At 49.4% G+C, this 10,089-nt stretch overlaps 1 pseudogene; it reads right to left on the reverse strand.

The window, feature by feature from the left end:
* Positions 1-6,372: 6,372 nt before the first annotated feature.
* LOC129406522 (cell division control protein 42 homolog) lies at positions 6,373-7,314 on the reverse strand (annotated as a pseudogene).
* Between the last annotated feature and the right edge of the window lie 2,775 nt (positions 7,315-10,089).

Consider the following 10,089-nt stretch of genomic DNA (forward strand, 5'->3'; position numbering starts at 1 on the left):
GGGAATGGGGACTTCCAGACCCGTGACCCTTGCACCTCCTCTGAGGTGTTTGAGGTTTAGAGCATCCTAAATGCCCCCAGGCAGACTGGCCAGTAGACAGATCAAAGGGTGAAACACATACCTCACATACTGAAGGCCTTAAGTTTGATCCCCAGCACCAAATGCCTACACACACACACACACACACACACACACACACACACACAGATGCACACGCACACCACACACTCCAGCACCTCTAGGGGGACTTAGTGAACCAACATCACCTTATTTAAAACCAAACAAATCCCCTCACTGGGCATAGAAGAAAGAAGAGAAAGGAAGCTGTCCTGACCAGGAAAGTCAGTCAGTTGCTACTGACCAGGAAGTGAGAGTGATGAGGAGCGAGGGGCTGTCTTAGGCTGAGAGTGTGAGCACCTGTGATCTGCTTACGTGGGGAGTGGACGGTATTCAGGGACTGGTAGACCTTGCTCAGGAGTCATTTGTGGGGAGAGAAGATAAAAGAGATAGAGTTCCCTGCTGACACAGTTCTGTCCCCAGCTCCCGCCACCCCCCTCCATAGTACCCCGAGCTAACTAGAGTGATCATGAATGCAGAGCCAACGGTAAACCTGATCTAAGTCTGGGGTGGCCCAAACCCAGCCCCCTCAAAACAGGCAGGGGAGAGATTGCTTTTCATCCTCCCAGGATTCAGCTTCCCATGCAGAAGAGGGAACTGAGCATCAGGACACAAGGGGAAGACCCCATGGCTCCTCCATCAGCCTCCGCACCAGCACAGCACTGGCCCAGGGTCCAGCCACTGGGGGCTGAGGTGGGAACAATGCACCCAGTCTCTCCACCTATTGCCACTGCTCGAAGCCCAGCCAGACGTGCAGCAGGACCAGTGCTCCCTGGGCAGCACGAGTCCTATGGGCTGAGTGACAAGAAATTAATCGTTTCTGTTTGCAGCTCCCACAGCCCCTCTCTGAGTCTCTAAGTCCCTTCTTCAGCTCCTCAGCTCCATTCAGCCAAGTGTCTCAGCACCACACCCATGTGCATGGCAACTCTGCCGGCCCCTGTGAGGCCAAGACACACCCTGGATATAGGGCACAGGGGAGGAAGGGATCTGGAAGGCTGCTTGGAGGAGGGTAATGCTGTGAGTCCTGAAGACAAGTAGGTGGTCACAAGGTCTGTGTCCTCCAGGAAGACTGGGCATCTGGGGCCACAATTTTCTTTAAAATTAGAAGGAGTGGTCAGAGTGGTCATTCGAAGGCCAAGGCCATTGCCTTGCTCACAGCCAACCCATTCAATCCCTGTTACCCCAGAGGATCCCCAGAACCAGGAGTGATCCTGTAGTGCAAAGCCTGGAGGAAGCCCTGATCACAACCAGGTGTGTCCTAAAAAACAGAATGAATGAGATCAGAAGGCAAAAAGGATGGTAACTATTATTGAATCATAGATCAGACTGACCTACACTCGTCATTATACCAGTATGGTGAAAACCTAATGTGAGGGCTGGAGAGATAGGACAACAAGTCGGATGCTTCCCTTGCACGCGATCGAACCCTGGCTCCACCGGTGATCCCTTATGTCCTGCCATGAATGGTCCCTGAGCACAGAGCACCAAATAGCCAGATGCTCGGTGTATGCCATCAGGAGCAGGGCCTCTCTGTGGGGCAGCCCCGCATCCACAGCACAGACAAGATGACTCAGGGATGCCAGCAGCACAAGGCAGAGGGGCAGAAGGAGTCCGCACAGTCGCCAGGCAGCTTGGCCCAAACCTCACACCAGGCAGTATAACCTCTCACCCTCATGCACACAGGCCTGCAAAGGGACAGCGGTGCGTGGCCCCTGCCTCCCCGCGGAGGCGACCTAGTGCCAGACTTGAGCCAGCCCCACATGGGGTCCGGGACTCGACCAAAATAGAGACTCCCCTAATAGCAGTCCCGCACGCACATCCCACCGGGCTCGCTCACAGCAGCCGCTTCCAGCTACTCCTGCGCTTGCCCCTTCGGACTGCGGCAGTGGTTGCTGCCCACCATTGGAGCCAGCGTCTGGGCACTTTAAAGGGGCCAAGTGGCAGCGGTGGTGGGGGCTGGTGCATGGGGCCTGGGCCAGGGCCAGTGGTGAGCGCAGGGCTTGAGACATCCTGGCTGCCCTATGGGGGGCCGCGCCCAGCTGGTGGGGCTCAGGACCCCAGGGCTGCTGCTCTAGGCTGGCGGGTCGGGGGTAGGTAGTCGCGCGGGGATCGCGCCCCACCCTCCAGACCCAAGGGCAGCCCTCTAAGGACAGGATGTGCCGCTGGCCGCCCTGCCTGCCCAGCGGCCCTGCTCAGCCGCTCCCGAGCGCGCCTGAGGCCGCGCAGACCGCCCCCTGCCCAGGACCCGCCCGCCCTCGGGCGCTTCTGGACATTGGCGAGCCTTGGGCTTGGCAGGTGCAGGCAGCCTGGACGACCACCTGGCCCATGCCAGAGGCCCATACGCGGCGCCTTCCAGACCGTGGGTGGCCGCTGCCCCCGGGAGAGCCCCAAGGACGCCCTCTCGGCGTGAGTCTGGAGAGACACCCAGGCCTGCATCTGGGGGAAGTTTCTGGACTGGAAAGATCAGGCGGGAGACAGGTGCCCGGCCTGGGCGCCAGGGAGAGGAGGGGTTCGGGAGGGGACTTTGAGCCTATTTGAACACAGCTTTGGGGTCGCTGCTCCGCTCGGGCTACCCCACAGAGAGGAGGTGCGGTGGGAGGGTGCTCCCGCTATCCGTGAAAGCGGGTGCTTGGCAGCATGGGGCCGTGGATGGGGAAGTTGGAGGCTGTGGGTGCTCATGCAGCTGCCAGAACAGGTACCACCAGCCTTGCAGCGGCGGCTCCCCGAAGCGCGCCCGTCTGCACTGGTCTTGCGCGTGGCCCTGGGCCCTTCCCTGGTTCTGCTTGGTCTCCTCGCAGAGAAAAGTCTGAAGACGTTTATGCCCAGGGAGATTCTGCAGTGCACCCTCCCATCTGCGACTGAGCGGGCTGTCCAATATCTGTCCAGGTGGTGAGATGGGGGAGAAAAGTGGGAACTTTGGGCTTCTTTCTCCTCTGCAGAGCCTCTGCCTGTGTTTGCTCAACCCTGTTTGTGTGAAACGGGTTCCCCAAAGGGGAATCAAGGGAGATGCTTTGGGTGGGAACGTCCGGTGCCTGGAGGGCCCTCTGCTATGGAAGCAGGGTCACTCTTGCCCATGTGGTCTTGGCAGCTGCAATGACTTAAACCGGGCACAGCCAGGTTTGTGTGTGGGGGGGCGGGGTGGAGGGGGTGGAAGGTGGGGGACGCTGTCCATGGACAATGCCTCTCCCGGGGCACTGACCCAGCCTGGGGGTGCCAGGACTGGGTGATACTTGCCCTGGGCTGTGACTGTGCAGGCTGACCTGGCTGAGAATGTGGGGTGCTGAAGCCTGGAAGGCTGCCTGTGGGGGAACACAGACCAGGTGGGGCAGGACCTGTGTCCTGTGACCTTTTGGTAGTGAAAGAACTAAGTTGGTAGCTGGTATAGGGTGGGCACCCACTCTTGCTTCACTGAGGCGGGGCTTGCAAGGCAGCTGGCCCACCTGCTGTGCTGCTGCTCCAGCCCCTCCCCATACCCTCTTCCTGGCCTGCTAGGTCCAAATGCACCTGGGTTCTTGAAACGCTTCTCCCGGCCTGTTGGCGTAATGCCAGCGATGGTCACTAGAGGGCAGTGGAGAAGCCGTGCGGGAGAAGGAGGCGCCTTCCCAGGGGTCCTGGCCGCGGGGGGCTGCTGCGGGCCTGAGCTCTCTCCGCAGGGTCGCCGGGGACTGCTCCGCTGAGCCGTCTCGGGTCTGGGGCTTTCCCAGGAGCCCAGGGGGAGTCGGGTGGTGCTCAGGAGACTCGGCGGTGTCTCCTGGCGGTACCTGGTGAGCGCAGAGAGGCGCGTCCTGCGGGGTCTGCAGGACTCGGCAGCAGCGGCCCGGCCAGGCGGGGCCCAGGGGTCCAGGGCCACACACTGCGGCGCTTCGGCCCAAGCCTTTCTGGGCATGGACACCGGGCCCGCTGTGCGCCACCTCCCGCCCCGAGCCTCGGCCCGTGACCCGCGGGTCACCAACAGTCGAAGTTCCGAAGGCGCGACCAGGGCTCGGTCACATCAGATCAGGGACGCGAAGGTGCCCGGGTTCCTGGCGACCCCCAGGAGCTGCGTCCGTCTCTCCTGGAAAGGGCAGAGCCGGGAGAAGGGCTCAGTGCTCGGGCACATCCCTGCAAGCCCACCCCACCCGCCCCCAGCACGGAGGCTTGACCCCCCAGGCCACAGCTGCATCCCCCCGCAGGCGGCCACAGCTCGGCCTGGGGGTCTTCCTAGGGGCCCTCCAGCTGGTTCTTCTCTGTAGCAGTTTCTACCTGCTGTGTCTGTCCTATTCCTGGTCATTTATGTGTGTGATTTGGTTATTCCTTTTTTCTGCTTCACATCTACTTTTTTGAAACTATTTTTTTAATAGCGTTCATTCTTTTTTTTTTTATAATTTATTTATTTTTAATTAGAGAATCACCGTGAGGGTACAGTTACAGATTTATACACTTTTGTGCTTATACTTCCCTCATACAAAGTTCGGGAACCCATCCCTTCACCAGTGCCCATTCTCCACCACCCGTAAACCCAGCATCCCTCCCACCCTCCCCAATCCCATCTCCCCCCCACCCCACCCTGCCACTATGGCAGGGCATTCCCTTCTGTTCTCTCTCTCTAATTAGCTCTTGTGGTTTGCAATAAAGGTGTTGAGTGGCCGCTGTGCTCAGTCTCTAGCCCTCATTCAGCCTGCAACTCCCTTCCCCCACATGGCCTTCAACTACAATGTAGTTGGTGGTCGCTTCTCTGAGTTGCCCTTTCCCCGGAATGTGAGACCAGCCTCGAAGCCATGGAGTCAACCTCCTGGTACTTATTTCTACAGTTCTTGGGTATTAGTCTCCCACTCTGATATTCTATATACCATAGATGAGTGCAGTCTTTCTATGTCTGTCTCTCTCTTTCTGACTCATTTCACTCAGCATGAAACTTTTCATGCCCATCCATTCTTTTTTTTTTTTCTTTCTGCTTTTTGGGTCAGACCCAGCGTTGCTCAGGGGTTACTCCTGGCTCACGAACTCAGGAATTACTCCTGGTAGTGCTCCGGGGAACATATGGGATGCTGGGAATCGAACCCGGGTTGGCTGCGTTCAAGGCAAACGCCTTACCCTCTGTGCTATTGCTCCAGCCCCAATAGGGGTCATTCTTTTTTTTTTTTTGAAGCGTTTTTCGTTTAATACATCTGAAAAGAATGCTTATACAAAGAATTGAGACATGAGAGAGCATTGTTCAACACTAATTATTCTACAAGAATTAGGATTGGGGAAGGTGGGAAAAATTATCCGACCATTTTTAAAAACTGGAATTTTTGCAACCAAAATGAGCTGATAAAATCCTATTAACACTTATCATAAAGAGTCTTTATAAGTCTCTGTTCCCCATTTTTTTGTTTTGTAATTTTAATTAACCTAGAGCCTCAGTTGGCTGCTCTAGGGTTCTCAGATGCACAACAGAAATAAAGGGATGCCCCTGGCTGGTCCCCACGTTGTTAAGTGTTCTCCCCACCGCACCCCATCCCTAGCTTCTTAATGAAGCAGGTCTCCATCTTCTTAACTTGGAACAGGTTGCATATCATTGCAAGGGTATCTTTCCTCTAGCACCACCCCTGATATTTTCTCTATATACCAGGTCTTCAGCTATTTCTAGGACTACTGTACTATTACACATCTTGTCTATGCTAAGCATATAAGACAATGATTGAGAAGGGAAAAATGCTTTTTAATTATGTACTCAATCCATTCGGTATATTTCAAAAGGTGCAATACTTTTCACTTGTTAGAGAAGTTAGAAATTAACTTCAGGGGAAAAAACTTTTTAAAAAAATTAAATGGCAAACATATTTCCTTGAAAGTCACAGTCACATATATAGTGCATCCTAGAAAAGAGGAGGGGAAAATCTGGTTCCACTTTCATGAGTTTCATCAAAAACCGAACCTACTCGGGTGGAGAGAAAAGGCAACTTTCAAAAATGAATATTTTTACTGCACGAGGCATCTGCTATACTCCTTCCTAAGAGCACCAGGCGGGGAGCATGTCCTCTAAACCAGGCGTAGGACGTGGAATGTGCAATCCATCCATCCTCCTCTCCTTAATGGCTATACAATAGTTAATGAATTAAAAATAAAAAATAAAAACAAAAAGGACTAAATAAAAACTGACCCTACACACACTCCCCCCACTCCACAAAAGGAAAAAAAAAAGGACGGGGAAAAAAAACCCAATTACTAGATGCCCCAGATTACTCCAGAGTGGAGCCCCAGAGCAGCTTTAACAATCCGAATTACTCTGTTACAGAGTCATCACAAGCATGCCTTGCTTTTAAACAAAAACAAAACAAACAAAAAAATTTTAAAACAGCAAAACTGAAACTAGTACTGATCACTTTTCTGACAAATACACAATGACTCAAAATTCACTAGTATCAGGAGAGGGAGGGCCATTCCTATGAGCCTGTCTTACATGAGTGCATGTGGGTAGGTGCAGGGCCTTTGTCATTATTGCAAAAACGAATTTTAATTTTTAATCTTTAGTTTGATTTAAACATTGCTTTTAGTATGATGCCGACACCAGCTGTGCAGAAAGGACTCTGGAGAGATGTGCATAGCAGCACACACCTGCGGCTCTTCTTCGGCTCTGGAGGCTCCAGGGCAGCCAATATTGCTTCATCAAATACATCCTCTAGGCCTTTCTGTGTGAGTGCAGAGCACTCCATATATTTAACAGCCTTCGGGTCGCGCGCCAGCTTTTCCGCAGTCTCTGGAGTGATAGGCTTCTGTTTGTTCTTGGCAAGTTTTTCAGTAGTAGAGGGGTCATCTCTGAGATCAATTTGGGTCCCAACAAGTAAGAAAGGAGTCTTCGGACAGTGGTGAGTTATCTCAGCCACCCACTTTTCTTTCATATTTTCAAATGAGGACGGAGAGACCACTGAAAAGCAGACTAAAAATACATGTTTGTGGGTAACTCAGTGGCCGTAATCTGTCATAATCCTCTTGCCCTGCAGTATCAAAAAGTCCCAGAGTATATGGCTTTCCACCAATCACAAGAGTGACTGCATAGTTGTCAAAAACCGTTGGTACATACTCAGATGGAAATTTGTTTGTTGTATAGGATATCAGGAGACATGTTTTACCAACGGCACCATCACCCACAACAACACACTTAATTGTCTGCATTGCTGAAACAGTTTTGTATCCACTTGACTTCAACTTCAGTGATGACCTCAGCTCCTCTGCCAGGGCGTTGGCAGCACTGCCAATAGGGGTCGTTCTTAAGACACTCCGGAGGGGCATCTTTATTAAGATATCTGGGTTCCCCTTAGGCCCCCTGTGGGTCAGGGAGCTCAGTGGCCAGGCCTGGCATTGGGAGTCACCAAGGCTACATCCTGTGCTGCTGAGGACCAAACGCAGAACACAGGTGCTATGGGTGCTTTGCAATTGCTCTAAGACTTGAATGCTCTACCTGGTCCTGGTTTTATTTTATTGGAGAATTTCATTTGTATTTATCACTTATAAATATAGCACAGTGGGTAGGGTATTTGCCTTCCATGCAGCCGACCTGGGTTCAATTCCTTCATCCCTCTCGGAGAGCCCGGCAAGTTACCGAGAGTATCTTGCCAGCACCGCAGAGCTAGCAAGCTACCCGTGGCCTATATGATTTAACAGTAACAAGAAGTCTCACAATGGAGACTTTGCTGGTGCCCGCTTGAGCAAATTGATGAGCAACGGGATGACAGTGACAGTGATATATATACATACACACAGACCCTTAGAGAGTGAAACTATCCATTGATAACTACACACAAAAATAGAAATCTAAATTTTTAATATCAAGCAAGGTGATTTTATTCCATGGGTGAAATAGAGAAATTTTATTTAAAAAGCTACATATTCTATAGAAATATTTTGAAATAAAATTGGAGAGAGAAACTCAAAGTATTAAATGTTTATATTATTTAAAAACAGATCATTCTAAAATCAGTAATCTAAGTGTCCTCTGCAAGATCTAGAAAAGGGAATGAACAGTACATCTTATTTAAGCAGAAAAATATAGATAAGAAAATTTAAGAGCATTATTTTTTTTTTTTTTAATTTTAAATTTATTTATTTTTAATTAGAGAATCACCGTGAGGGTACAGTTACAGATTTACACACTTTTGTGCTTATACTTCCCTCATACAAAGTTTGGGAACCCATCCCTTCACCAGTGCCCATTCTCCACCACCTGTAAACCCAGTGTCCCTCCCACCCTCCCCAATCCCATCTCCCCCCCACCCCAAGGAGCATTATTTTTCTGAAAACAAAAAAATATGGAGAAAATGATTAAAATGCTAAAGTTTTTTGAAAGGCCAGTAAAATAAATATCCAACAAGACTGAAAAGAGATAAGAAGAGAAATGAAAGTCATTATCAATATGTGGAGAAAAAATAATCTATCCAAATGGATACAAAATAAAATAGGTCACACATGAAGTTCCCAAAAATGCTTTTTACGGAAATAATATGTTTTATTTTATTTATTTTTGTTGAGGGACTACCTGTGGGACCCAGGGATCTCTTGGGGGTGGTCAGGGGGCCGTAGAGGATAATAGCAGTGGCTATTATTTTCTATTATTTGCGCCTGATGAGTTGGTGTTCCCACTTCCCTACATACTTTAATAAAATAATGTAGAGAGTTTTTCCCATTAACTTAGCAGTTTGGATTGCCTTTTGGCAATCTGCCGTAGCGTTTTCCAACGCTAACGTTAGCATAAGCATTTCACGAAGGCCTTCATCAGGTATAGCCTTCTCAAGAGCGTCCTGGAGTCTGGCAATAAAATCTGTTCATTTACTTCCTGAAAGATTTTTGTGAATACCATACTACATTTTGCAGAGGTCTCAAGATAACGCCACGCCTTTAGACAGTTCTTATTAACAGCTTCTAAAATGGTTGCCTTCAAATGGACTTGTTCTTCCGCTAAAGCCCACTTGCCAGTGCCTAAAATCTGGTTCACAGTGATATCAACATGTTTTGGTGTTTGAATTCTAGCATATTTCTCAGCCTCTTCTTTCCACCAAGATTTAAATTGTACATATTGAGAATTTTCTAGCACTGCCTTTGCAAGAGTTTGCCAATCAAGCTGAATTACAGTATTAGCTTCCGCAAAATTTTCAAGAAGGTCTAGCACAGAATTAGAAGTAACGCCATACGTGGTCGCAGCTTAAGCGAGGAAAGAAACTGAAAAGGAACAGGCTCACATTGCCCTGCCTGTCTTTTTCTTTGCACATCAGGATTACAAACGACTGGAAAAGCCATAAACTGAGCAGGCTGTTGGCTCAATTTTGCCTTATAGAAAGGAGCTTCAGATTTTTGCATCAGAGAATGCAACTCAGGACTAAGCTTAGAAGGGCAACACAGAGATTCCTCTTCCCTATTCTTATGTAAGTGAGGGGAAGAAGCTGCCAAAGGGTCAGGATCAGTGGTACCCTGTACAGGAGGCATTATGCTTCTTTAAGAAGGGTGGTGCATCTCAAGGTACTTCATTTGTCTAATTAATTTATCTAATTTTTTATTAACTTTCTCAACTCTTGGGTGCTTACAGTCTCTTTTGAAACTGAATTCTCTGTGTCTGACTCAAAGCTGTCAGACTCAGACCGGGCAGGCAGGTGAATCATCAATTTGATGTGAATCACCAGATAGTATAGATGCTGTTGGCTTAGCACCAAATTTAGGCTGAATCAAAGATTCTTCCCCACTCTTCTCCTCTAACACAGGAGTTTCTCTGTAAGTTGCTTTGAAATTTGATGAATCAGTGCAGAGAGCCGTATGAGAAGACGAAAGAGAAGTCTCCTCATACTCAAAGTCAAACTGTGAAAAATTCAGGGCAGCAGCAATACAATTGTATGTGCTCCATTCCTTTGCTGGGATCAAATCTCCATTTTTTAAAATTTTAAGTTATAATTTTATTAAATTATAAAAATAGGTCATCTTATTGTGAAAAAATAGAAAAATTGTTGAAACTGTTTTTCACAC

Source organism: Sorex araneus, chromosome 7 (assembly GCF_027595985.1).
Source record: "Sorex araneus isolate mSorAra2 chromosome 7, mSorAra2.pri, whole genome shotgun sequence".
Classification (NCBI taxonomy): Eukaryota; Metazoa; Chordata; class Mammalia; order Eulipotyphla; family Soricidae; genus Sorex; species Sorex araneus.